At 35.8% G+C, this 13,470-nt stretch overlaps 1 pseudogene; it reads right to left on the bottom strand.

Annotated features, from left to right (window-relative positions):
- Positions 1–2,061: 2,061 nt before the first annotated feature.
- LOC143666006 (dnaJ homolog subfamily C member 28-like) overlaps positions 2,062–13,470 on the bottom strand; it is a 36,496-nt pseudogene continuing 25,087 nt past the window's right edge.

Below are 13,470 nucleotides of genomic sequence, written 5' to 3'. Positions count from 1 at the left end.
TAAGATTATTCCACACAGACGGGGTAGTTGGAGAGAAAAGGTATGTAGGCAGAAACCAGGATGGTGCAGACATAGGATTGGAGGAAAGGGGCATATGCGGGAAGCCAGGTAGGCGGATGAGGCTTTGTATGCCACTCTAAGGTGTTTGTGTATTATCCTGCAGGGGATGGATTCCTGACTAACTTTAAGGAGAACATTGACGTGATTATATTTGGTTTTGATTTCTCAATAAGTGAAAGTGTAGGGAGAAGACTGTAAAGTTAAGGAGACAACTGACTGCTGCAGTATAGAAGAGAACAGTGAGATTACTGCTGTCCGTGTCCCAGTCGTTATGCTTCCATTAATACACATTTATCACCTCCCGAGAAACCCTAGATATTTTACATTGAAAAACAGCACAGAGTGAGCTCCTTAATTCTGTACTAACGAACTGATGTTTTGAACAGTGGGAGGTTATAAGGTGTGTGCGCATGTGTATAAGTGGTATGTGGGCTCAGCATTTCAGCCTACTGTGAGTTTTTTTTTTTTTTTAACTTTTTTTATAGTATAACATATATACAAAGCAAAGGAATAAAAAAGCAATAGTTTTCAAAGCACTCTTCAAGTAGTTACAGGAAAGATCCCAGAGTTTGTCATGGGCTACCATACGATCCTCTCAGATTTTTCTTTCTAGCTGCTCCAGAATATAGGAGGCTAGAGGGCTTAAATATTTTTTTATCCTCACAATCGACTTTTTTCCCTTCTTTTTTATTTCTTTTAAGGTGTGGTTTTATTTGTTATTTTAACTATCACACTTTGCAAAATAACTCATTCTTCCAAAATCAGAGCGGCAGGGGCTGTGCTTCTATCTATAAAACAGTGCTCTAGAGTCAAGCAAACCTGTCCTTTCAACCACCTTTTGCATCCTTCTAGTTGCCCAATTCTTATGCCTACAACAGTTACTAAACCCCCAAAACACAGATTTCCTGAAAGTGAATGGGATACAACAATCTCGTGAATGTCAATCTCTTGCTTTTATCAAGAATGTAAATTGGCACAAAATTAAGATATATTGTCTTTGTTTATTAAAATTTCCTAATACAAGAAATTAAGTCCCTAAAACAGGGTACAAGGATTTTCATATGGCTGAAAAAGCCTCTGGGAGTCTCATAGGGAGGCTTAAGATGGATTTACAGACATGTAAAATTCAATCTCTGATTAGAGAGGAGTGAAATCTTCATTTTTATTGAAAACAGGTTTGTTTGTTGTTTTTCCCCCACAACTGAAGAATCACAAAATACACTCAAACTCTTGAAAAGTGGGCACTGGAGTCTATTTCTGGAATAACAAAATCATCTTATCGATTGGCTGATCCATTTCTGCAGTGAAAGATTCATGATATAAGACAGGAAGTAGTTTCATGCAGCTAATTTTTCATTCAGTACCCATAGAAGACAGCCTTTATAAAAAGAAGAGTGCTATAAGTCCACTGGACCAATTTCCTGCTCTTAACATTTCTACCACATCAAAGGTGTCCCGAAAGTTTTAGAACAGTTTTAAGCTTTAATAACCTCAGAAATAGAAATGTTGCAAACTTACAAAAGAGATCGTTTGGAAGATTAGCTGTTTAAATTTCACTATACTTCTTTAGTTTTCTGACTTTTGGATAACAAATTTTTAGTTTACATTGTTTCAGTAGCTGTGCTTAAAGACAGCAGACAGTGAAGGTTTTTAAGTAGTTAGAGTTTAAGCTACATTTAGACTTTACGATGCCTTGTATAGTTCTCAAGACTGAATACCTGTCTTAGCTCCTTCCCCCTGATGACTAACATTTAAACTCTGAAATGGATTAGACTGTTTTCTTTAAAAGTCATTTCTAATCTTTTCTTGCTATATCCTCAGAGTGAAGCAGGTTAAGAATTTCTCTGACTCCATTATTTATAGCTTTTTCACTTAGACATCGTAGGAGATGTGATTTGTTTGGTGAAAAGAACAGAAGTTCTCAAATTATTGTATTACAGCAATAAATCTCATCCTGTATGCACTGACTGTGATGTTTTGTGATTGTGAGCCCTGAAATGGTCATATTTTAATAAATCTCCATAGATTTGTCAATTTTAAAAAACCTGTCTTTCTGTGTTTCCTCCCTTTCTGTATGACCAATATTATTTGGATTTTTATCTGTGACTTCTGTTTTTATAAGGGAATCATTTATTTTCTGGGCCCTGACGATTTCTATCTGTGCATCAAAATGGACTTTTGCCTGGTCATAAGGGGAACAATTAAATTAAAATCACTAAATTTTTGTTCGGTTTTTTGATGTTTTCCTGAAACTGCTCACAGACTTGACTCCACCGCTACTGTTCAGTTGGTGTCGTTGGATTCCTAGGTTTTTTCCTCGATACTAAAATTTCCTCTCTCAGCTGCTCAAAGGTCTCCTTTATCTCCTTTTGCATTAGGATTCATTCTGGTTGGTAGCCATTATCTATCAATATCCTGTTTAGGCTGTGAGTCATAGGATCAATATATGAACAGCCAGAAAATGTTTTTAGAGGTTTTCCTTTCCCACTGAGATTGTCCGTCTCCTTTTACCATGGTTCCTGAATGAGATCCTCCACTAAATGCTCCATTGCTTGAGTTATCTTTTGGGTTTTACTCTGTCTCACATCTTTAGCAAGTATGTTATTAGCAAAATACTGGCTTTGCAGTTTCTGCTTTTGATATTCCATCACTTGCTTGGTCGCACGATCTCCTCTAAATTGGTTATATTGCTTCTCTTGTTGACTCGGAGGCCCAAAACCAATACTGTTGAAACTTAAATAATGCCAATGTTGGGGTGTTTTATATTTGAGTTTATCTTCTTCCTCATTTTCAACTTTATTCTGTCTGGCATTTGCTTGTTCTATCACATGGGAAAGCACCTTCCTATAAGCTTATTCGACCCTTATAACTGTTGCAGAATCAGCTGTGCTAGAGCCATTATCCGGGTGGTACTACTTGGCCAGATTATGAAAAGATTCTCTGACATCATCTGCACAGCATCCTTCATAAGGATTCAGCAACTTGTAATATTCTCTGATCTTCTTTTTGGATTTATGAGTTGACATCATTCTATTCTTTCAGTCCCAGGGAAGGGGCTCTGCAGTTCCCTTTCCTTCCTTTTTTTGTGAAAAATAACACATAACAAAACCTATAAATTTCAAATGACAGCACCACACTTAGTTGTAGAACATATTTCAGACTTTGACATGGCTTACAATTCCACAATTTTAGGTTTTTACTTCTAGCTGCTCTAAAATACTGGAGACTAAAAGAGATAGCAATTTAATGATTCAGTATTCATATTCATTTGTCAAATCTTATCTTCTCTGTATAACTCCACCATCATCTTTGATGTTTCCATTCCTCTCTTTAGAGGTGTTTGGGCTGTGGCAATTCTAAATTTTTTATATTGGAAGAGTCTGTCACTAATATGGGGTAGGGAGATGGAACTATCTGATGTTCTGGAAAGGCTGGGCTAGGTGTCAGGATTTATGTGGACCAGGGACCCATTTGGAGGTTGTAGGTTTCTGGAAAGTTACTCTAGCGCGTGGAACCCTTGTGGGATCTTATCTATTGCCCAAGGTGCTCTTCAGGATTGACTGGAATGGTCCCGGTTGGGGAGTCATTTGGTTTTAATTGAAACTTTAATTTGAGTAGAAATCAGTGTGGTTTTGTATCATTCAATAATATATTTAGTTGTTTTTTTTTTTTTGCATGTTGTACATATATTTTCTTGATTTTAAGTTTATATTTCCTCTATTTTTGAAATTTAATCATCTTACTATTTCAATACATAGTATAAAAAAATAGACTATAAAAGACACCCAATGTATTAACTTTTAAATTCTTAATATTTTGTATTTGTAACATGTTGTTGGATAAATCATTTTCAGAATAACAAAGAAAAGTAAGCTAAAATTTTTCTTGTATTTCCTCTCTAAATTGACTTTTATCAAATCTTTTTGAATTTGTATTTTCTAAACTCAAGTGGTAATATATTTAGAAATGATCCAAATAAGTAGAGTGTCTAATATATTGTAAGCACATAATTAAATATTAATTGAATGATTGAACAAGGAAATTTGATTTACTTTTGTTCACTACATACTAACTTACAGGATATTAAACTACTCTTCCTCATTTGTTGCTTTTCATGGATTATGAGGAATTAATTAACAGATCTCAAGTTCTGTCTGCTCCCACAATGTACATATAGAAATGATCCTGGGTTATCTGAATTGTTCAAATGAGGGGAGGTCTGTTCATTACATAAAGTGTTTGTTGTGCATCTATTTTGTGTTGGCCACTGGGCTGATAAAAATTCAACACACCATCCCTGCCTTTAAGGAGTTTGAGAAGGCTGGAAATTAAACTGAAGTTGAAAGCAAAGTATTATTACTGGTATTTTCAGAGGGCCATGACTAATCAGAAATGAACATCAGAAAGCCTTCTGGAGTTAGGAAAGAATTCATGGAAAATGAGTTTACAGGTTTCAAATTTGTGTCAAAAAACCCATAACCATTTTTGGCTCGGTTTGGTGCTAAGAACATTTCGAGTATACCTTCTCTACCTTCAAAGTAAATCCTATCAGATAAGGCGAAGGTAGAGTAGTTAGGCACCTTATCAAAGAGTAGGGTTTCACAAGACTATAAGCCTGATCCATAAAAGAAAAAAGATAAATTAGACTTTGTTAAAATTTTAAAAATTTGTTCTGCAAAAGAGATTGTTTAAAGAACATGCATACTGGGAGAAAAATACTTGCAAATCACATCTGACAAAGATATATATCTAAAATATACAAAGAACTCTCAAAACTCCCCAATAAGAAAACAAATACACCCCCCTATAAGTGGATGAAAGTGTTAAGACACTTCACCAGAATGAAATATGAATGGTAAATAGGCACATGAAAAGATGCTCAATATGGTTATTCATTTAGGGAAATGGAAAATAAAACACAATGAGATCCCACTACATACCTGCTAGAATGGCTAAAATAAAAAACTCTGACAATACCAAGTACTAAAGAGATGCAGAGTGACTGGAACTCTCATACACTGCTAATAGATTGCAAAACTGTAGTCACTTTTGAAAACAATTTGTCAGTTTCTTATAAAGTTAAAAATACACTTACCATATGATCCAGCCATCTTCTATGTATTTATTCTAGAAGTAAAAACATACTTATATAAAAACCTTTACATGGATATTTATAGCAACTTGATTCAGAATCACCAAAACTGGAAATGAGTAGAATGTCCTTCAACTGATGAATGAATAAACTGAATGTGATGCATCCAGATTATGGAATGCTGCCCAGCAACAGCAAGAAACAAACCACAGATTACTCAATAATGGTGATGGATCTCAAATGTTTTTTGCTGATTAAAAGAAATCAGACCCAAAAGACTGCAAAATGTCTGATTCACTTATATGACCTACTATTAAAGGAAAAAACTTATAAGGACAGAGAATAGATCAGATGGTGTCAGAGGCTGAGGATGGACAGTGGGATACCTACAAGCAGAAGCACAAGGGAAGTGTTCGGGCTACTGGAATTGCTTTGTGTCATGATATTAGTGAGGAATAGAGTATGCTTTTGTCAGAAACCATAGAAATGAACATTATAAAGAATAAATTTTGCTAGGCATAAATTTAAAAAATCTATTTAAAAAATAGAAAAGTTGGGTTTCTACCATTCAGTCTCTTGTCCAAAATTATAAATCAGGAGATTAAAAATTTATTTTTTATTAAAATGCTCTCGATATTGATAGTGGGTAAACAAGAGTCTAGACTATTTAGCTGTATAAATGTATGTAAAGATCTTCAAATTCAAAGTAATGAATTCATAGATCTAGGTCAAACATTCAAGGTATAAAAGGATGAACAGAGGAAATGAATTTTAAAAATATTAGATTTCTGATTAGGTTTTTCCGGAAAAATTCATGCAAATAAATATTGGAGGTACAAAGGCAGTATCGAGTTAAAATCTACAAATAGAGAGTAAATTTTGGCATTTGGAAGCACCTTTGCTTAAATAAAAGGTGCTTTGAAAAAAGGAGGACTTTAAAAGTTCTATTACCATCTGTACTGAAAATTCCCAACAAATCAATTATTTTTGTGATTGCATTAGGACTTATCTGGAAGTAAATGACAAAAACTAAGCCCCATTTATATACTAATCAGAAAGATGATTATCTGGACCACAGAACCAGAGAATGAAAGAAAAAGGTGTAGGAAACTGAGATAACACACAAACTCAGAATATCGAATCAAACTCATACGAATTAGAGGCCTTACCTTTTCAAACTTTAGGACTAATTTCAAGAGTGTAAGTAACTGGGAGTGTAAGTAGCTTCCTGAAGCAGGGAATGTCCAGAACCACCAGTGTAGGTCCACACATTGTTTTAGATTACATCTGATAGATTCTAACCCAGATTAACATACGAAGTACTGTAGGAGCTACATCACTCGTACTAAAAAAGCTGTTTTGGTTGTGAAATATCCCTGCTTTGTACTCAGACAGTTACATAGAGGATGATATTTGAGGGGAGTCATGTCCCATAAATCTGTGGACTCCAGATTTGTTTATTACATCCTTCTAAAGACATTGTATAGATAACAAGTCATCTGCTAGTAAATATTATTGATGTGCTTGTTTTAAGGTCAGTCATTTGAATGTTTACAAGGAGATTTGGCAGGTCACCTTCCCCTTTTGCTTTCTGAAAGTATCACCCCTCCAATGCCCCGAGGAGAGTAAAAGAAGAGATTGCAGCACTGTTGCTCTCTCCTTCTTGGAACTAAAGCCTACAGGACTTCTTAAATCACAATGACTTTTTTCCTTTTTCTGTGGCTCTAAATGTCTTTCTCAGTCTCTGCTTGGCTTTATTTTATAATAGGTTCTTTATAGCTTGGAAGACAACTACCAAGACTTGTTTTAGCAACCTCAAAGGAAAGAATTAATGTTTGTTTCCTCCCTGGGAAAACCTTAATAATTCCTGTTTGGGTCATGTGCCATCTCACCGTTGTGAGGGAATTTGGGTTCTGGATGAAGTAGAAACAGGGGAGCAAGCTCTGTTATTCATGCAGAGAGATAAGAAACCTTCCTGAAATGATAAATCAATAATCCATAGTTGACCAGAACATCTGATTCCATTTTTGTATTAAACACAAGCAGTTTAGTCAGGAGTCTAGTATTTTGCTAATAACTATATTCTTAAAGACATTTTCATCTATGTTTTATGAAGTATGGGTTTAAAGTAATACTTTTATTTACAGATACACTTACTGAACATAGAAGATGATTATTTTTCAGATTAATTATTTGAGAGGCTATATTCAGTTAAAATGCTCTGCAAATATTTAAGATGGTGAATTGTGCTTGAAAATTCTTTCAAACCAGTTTGTGAATAATGCCAGAAAATTACTCACTATTTTACAATAATATATTAAATTTTATTGTCTATAGTTAAATATTTATCATTAGGAATTGTCTTAAGAAAATACTCTAAATATTATTAAGTTGATAGTGGCAGAAAAGTAATTTCAAGTCTGTAGGTAATCAGACCACTACAAAATTAACAAACAATAATGTTTTATCCTACAACTGTAAATTGTTCCATAAAATGGAATACTGGCTATAGAGAATACTGTCACAATGAATCTTTAGCATTAGTATGCTGTTGTGTATATGGTTGAAAAGAGATTCTATATTCTTTGTGGAAATGCTGAAAAATTCATTTCCAATTTTGTTTCATAATAAAACATTTTCACTATATGACTGCACAATTGTCATACTGTGACTACATACAGATGACTACATCTGTCCTTGGAAGTTTTATATATATATTTAAATGATCAGAGATCATTTATATAGACAAAATACATGATTTTAATGAAAAAATGAGAACTGTTATCATTCTGTGCGATTGGCTGAAAGCACTAATATGTTCTGGTTACCATTTGGTCTTCCGTTAGACATTAGTAAGACAGATGTCACTTCTTTTTAATTTACTTGAGATCCCAGTTCTGGGAAGGCTGCTTTCAATCCTCCTGAAACTTTCAGACTCTTTTCATGGGCGTGTCTTTGCTAATGGCAAAGACATTGCTAATGGCAAAGCTTAGGACATTGTTTTGGTTTGCTAAAGCTACCTGTATGCAATGCACAAGAAATGAATAAAAGGGATTTATTAAGTTACAAATCTGCATTTCTAAAGCCATAAAAATGTCCAAACTAAGGCACCCAGAAAAAGATACCATGACTCTGAAGAAAAGCCTATGGCGTCTGGGGTTTCTCTGTCACATGGGAAAGCACCTGGTGACATCTGTTGTCCTGCTGTCCAGGGTTCTGATTTCAAATGGCTCTCTCAGGTCCTTTGGGTCCTTCCAGCATCCCCTGAGGCATCTTCGTTCTGATGTGTCTGCTTCTGTATCAGCTCTGAGGTTTCTCTCACTCTCTCCGTCTCAGTGAGCTCTTTTAAGGACTCCAATAAACTAATTTAAGACCCACCTTGAATGGGCAGAGTCACATCTCAGTGGAGATAATCTAATCAAAAGGTCCTACTCACAAGCTCGGGGGGTCACATCTTTTTTTTTTTTTTTTTTTTACATGAGCAGGCGCCGGAATCGAACCCGGGTCCTTGGGCATGGCAGGCAAGCACTCTTACCTGCTGAGCCACCGTGGCCCACCCTATGGGTCATATCTTAATGGAAACAACCTAATCAAAAGATGCCGTCCACAATGAGTCTGCCCCCACAAGGTTGGATTAAAATAGCATGTTTTTTCGGGAGTATGTAACAGTTTCAAACCAGCACAGCCATCTCTAAAGGGAGAGTTTGGACCTTGTTTTATTTTTGTTTTTGTCAATAATGCAGTTTGGGTTCCAAGGTGGATAGAGAAAAGGTCAATTCATTGAAAAGGAGTAGCTTTGAGTAAAACTAAAAATTGTAAACAAAAACAAAAATCTTGGGTCTCCTTGGCTTCTCATTATGAGAGTGACAGAAATATGCTTTCCTTAGCACAGCAAAGGAAAACATACATCTTCACCAGACTATCTCATAGGAAGTGATATTTATGTTAATAAGGTTGGAAGAATGAGTAGACTCAGCAAGAGGGTAGATGAAAATGGGGAGAAAAGAGATCTAAAGCAAGGTTTACAAAAATACAAACATTCAGAAGTCAGAAGCAGTTCACTGTGGACAAAGACCAGAGACCTCAGGCTGTAAAACACTTTGGTTCAAAGGGATTTGTACCTCACTCTAAAATTATGAGGCCCATTTGAAAAAAAAAAATTGTTCATCGTCAGGGCACAGGTTTGAAGATTCACTCTTGCCACTCATAGAAAATAGATGCTGGAGAATGTGACCAGAGCAGGAACAGCAGTTAGCAATGTTCCATGTGAGAATAGGCAGAAGACCTGAATTTTATGCAGGAACAAAAGGAATGAGAGAGAAGAAGGCATTCTCCATGCTGCACCCGGAAAGATCTTTGCAAAAAGCAATTATAGTAATTCACTTATTGTGTTTAAAATGCCTCAATGGCTTATTGCTGGTTTTAGACAGAAAAGACAAAAAGTCCCTATCCATTTTCCTTTGCATCTCTAGTACTTGATATATAGCAGACATTTAATAAGGAATTATTGAGTGAATGAATGAATAAATGGATGGGGAACGAGCTAAACTTGCATAACAAGTAAGTAAATATTCTCCATCCCCATATCCTTCTTCCTCTCCTATGAGTACGTGTCATCCAAATTAATCTATTCCATGCGTGATGGTGAGGAGAGCGCTTCAAGAAGATAAACTGAGGTCACTGTCAGTGGCAGAGCTGGAAGTAGAAGAAAAAATCTTATGATCACAGTGCCAACTTCACACACAACTTGTCCACATAAAATAAAGGCAAAATTTTTAATAAACTATAAATTGCCATAGAAATATAAATTGTATTTTCATACTCTTTTGCACACTCTCCATCTGCTGAGTTGTTCTTCATACTTTGGACGAATATTAATAAATGTGTTTAGGGTCAGGGACACATGTGTTCTAGTCTCAGCATGACTGTAAGCTATGACTATTTATTATTTAAAAGGACCTTTCTCATAAAAGCAAAACCCAAGTGTATTTTGGAGTATAGACTTTTGGCAAGGTCATCTGATATGTTCCAATAAATGTATGGCTTGAGGTCTTTTCTGAGCATAGCCAACCCATTTGGGATAAACGTTCTTAAAATAAAATGATCTTACATCAAATAAACATTGACATGTTTTTTAAGGTCATTTGACACAAGACTAGAATATTAACAGGAGGCCAGATTTAATGCGTATTTCCACCAATAAGTGGAATTGAAATTCACTGCATTTATTTTAAGATATAAATCTCAAGTGTTAAGAAATCATATTAACTCATTTTGAATCTCTGTTTCCCCTGCTAAGCCCTAAGTGTCTACTAAACGTACACAGGCTATTCACATAAAATGCTTGTAGAATGTTTTTTATATCTTTTTTTTTTCTGTAGATGTTCAGACCAAAGGACCTGGGATGATAAAACAAAAGATACTTTCAAGCTATTATTTATCTCTGAGTATTTCATTTTTTGTTTCTGAACTGTGATTTATAGGTGTGCCAGTTTGAAAGGATTATGTACCCTAGAAAAGACATGTTTTAATCTTGATCCATCTTGTGGAGGTAGCCATTTCTTTAATTTCTATTCAGCACTGTAGGTTGGAAACATGATTAGATTATCTCTACGGAGATGTGACACACCCATTTTCTAGTGGGTCCTGACTAGTTTACTGGAATCCTTTAAAAGAGGAAACATTTTGGATAAAGCTAGGGAGCCACGAAAATGACGAGAGGCCATGCAGCCAGAGACCTTTGGAGATAAAGAAGAAATGCAACCCTGAGGGACCTTCATGAAACAAGAAGCCTGGAGAGAAAGCTAGCAGGCGCCATCATGTTCACCATGTGCCTGTCCAGTTGAGAAAAAAATCCCTAAATGTCACTGGCCTTCTTGAACCAAGGTATCTTTCCCTGGATGCCTTAGATTGGACATTCCTCTATCCTTGTTTTAATTTGGACATTTTCACAGCTTTAGAACTGTAAACTTGCAACTTAATAAATCCCCCCTTTTAAAAGCAGTTCTGTTTCTGGCATATCACATCCAGCAGCTTGCAAACTAGAATAGGTAATAAAGGAAACAAAGAGAATGAGAATTGGATGTGGGAGGTTAAAATTAGAAAAGAAATATAGTTTCTATTATTGAGATAGATGATGAATTTATAGAGGCAGGGTAAAAGAGACAGGCATTCTTCTAATGAACCAATCTGTTCCAGGGTTTGTGTATGAGGAAGGATTCATTATGACGAGGAATATTTTTTCTTGGGAGCCAAATAGCAGGAAATAAACCTCACGCATTCTGTTCATTTTACAAGAGAATTGGGATGTCCTTACACCTCACAGAATAACTCCTAATATCTAGGTTCTAAAGAGCTATTCCGATTCCCTCTCCATCTTAGAGAAGGCTTTTGGCTAAAATTGATTTTCAGTAAATATTATGGTTCCCTATTTGGCCATTTTGTGTATGTGTATGTGAAGAGAGGTTGCTCAACTAAAAAGGTTTAACACATGCAGTAGCTTGATAGAGAAAAAGTATTTTAACTTTCTGAAATGAAATCATTAAGGTGATACTTTATAAGACAATGCACTCTTTTTCCAGATCCATGTAAGATAACTCTCGGAGTATTTGCTCTCCTAAGTCATTATGGGCTCTGCTTGGGATCATCATCCTTCATTTGCAGTTTCTTTCTCTCTTTCCTTCTCTCCTTCTCTTCCTCTTACTTAAAGGAATACCTCAAAACAAAGACTATGAAGTTAAAAAAGATTGTGATAGCCAGATCAATCATAAAGTTATTTTCTCTTTTGTAGAATCTTCATTATGAATCATAAAGCTTTTTTTTCTTATTGTATAATGTAACATATATGCAAAGCAAAGAAAGAAAAAAGCAACAGTTTTCAAAGCACTCTTCAATAAGTAGTTACAGGACAGATCCCAGAGTTTGTCATGGGCTACCATACCATCATCTCAGATTTTTCCTTCTAGCTGCTCCAGAACATAAGAGGCTAGAAGGAATATTTTTTTTTTTATCATCACAATTGACTTCTCTCTTCTTTTTTGTGAAAAATGACACATATACCAAAAAAAAGCAGTAAATTTCAAAGCACAGCACAACAATTGTTGTAGGTCAGATTTCAGATTTTGATGTGGGTTACAATTCCACAATTTTAGGTTTTTACTTCTAGCTCCTCTAAGATACTGGAGACTAGAAGAAATATCAATTTAATGATTCAGCAATCATTTTCATTGTTAAACCCTACCTTCTCTGTATAAATCCACCATAACCTTTGTATTCCTCTCTTTAGGAGTATTTGGGCTATGGCCATTTTAACTTTTTAATGTTGGAAGGGTCTGTCACTAATACGGGGTAGGGAGATGGAACTATCTGATGTTATGGAGAGGCTGGGCTTTCTAGGTTTCAGATTTATTTGGTCCACGGACCCAATAAGGTTTCTGGAAAGTTACTCTAGTGCATGGAACCTTTGCAAAATTTTATATATTGCCCTAGGTGTTCTTTAGGATTGGCTGAAATGGTTGTGGTTGTGGTTTGGCAGGTTATGATGGGTAGCAATGTCTGACTGAAGCTTGCATGAGAGTGACCTCCAGAGTAGCCTCTTAACTCTATTTGAACTCTCTCAGGCACTGACACTTTATTAGTTATACGTCTTTTCCCCCTTTTGGTCAGATTGGAGTTGTTGATCCCATGGTTCCAGGGCCAGACTCATCCCTGGGAGTCATCTCTCATGCCACCGGAGAGTCTTTCACCCCAGATGTCATGTCCCTCCCGAGCAATGATTTCACTTACAGAGTTGGGTATAGAGAGAGTGAGGCCACATTTCTGCAACATAAGAGGTCCTCCAGAAGCAACTCCTAGGCATACCTATAGATAGTCTAAGCTTCTCTACAACCTACATAAGCTTCACAAGAACAATCCTCAAGATCAAGGACTTGGCCTATTGATTTGAGTGTCTCTAATGTTTAACACAGTATCAGGGGATTTCCTGATGGTAAAGTTTAATTATTCCGTATTTTTTCTCCCATCCCTCAAGGACCTTGCCAATAATTTTTGATTATCTGCTTAATATATTCTAGGATGTATCCAGGCATTACCTTAAGTGATACATAATTAAAGGCCCTCACTTTTATTCTGGGCTCCTGTCCTTCAATTGTTCAAATGACCTATCCAGACGTGTTGAGTTAGATTATGTGCTACAGAAAATTTAGGTTCCAGACAAAATAAACCTTTCTTCCTTTGGTCTCAAAGAGTAGGTGTGGTTCTAAAATACAGACAATGTCTTCCTTGGCCCCGTGTTCTGAATTACCTTAATCCCTACCTGA

This window comes from Tamandua tetradactyla, chromosome 22 (genome assembly GCF_023851605.1).
Source record: "Tamandua tetradactyla isolate mTamTet1 chromosome 22, mTamTet1.pri, whole genome shotgun sequence".
Taxonomy (NCBI): Eukaryota; Metazoa; Chordata; class Mammalia; order Pilosa; family Myrmecophagidae; genus Tamandua; species Tamandua tetradactyla.
This window is presented reverse-complemented; position numbering and strand designations above follow the sequence as displayed.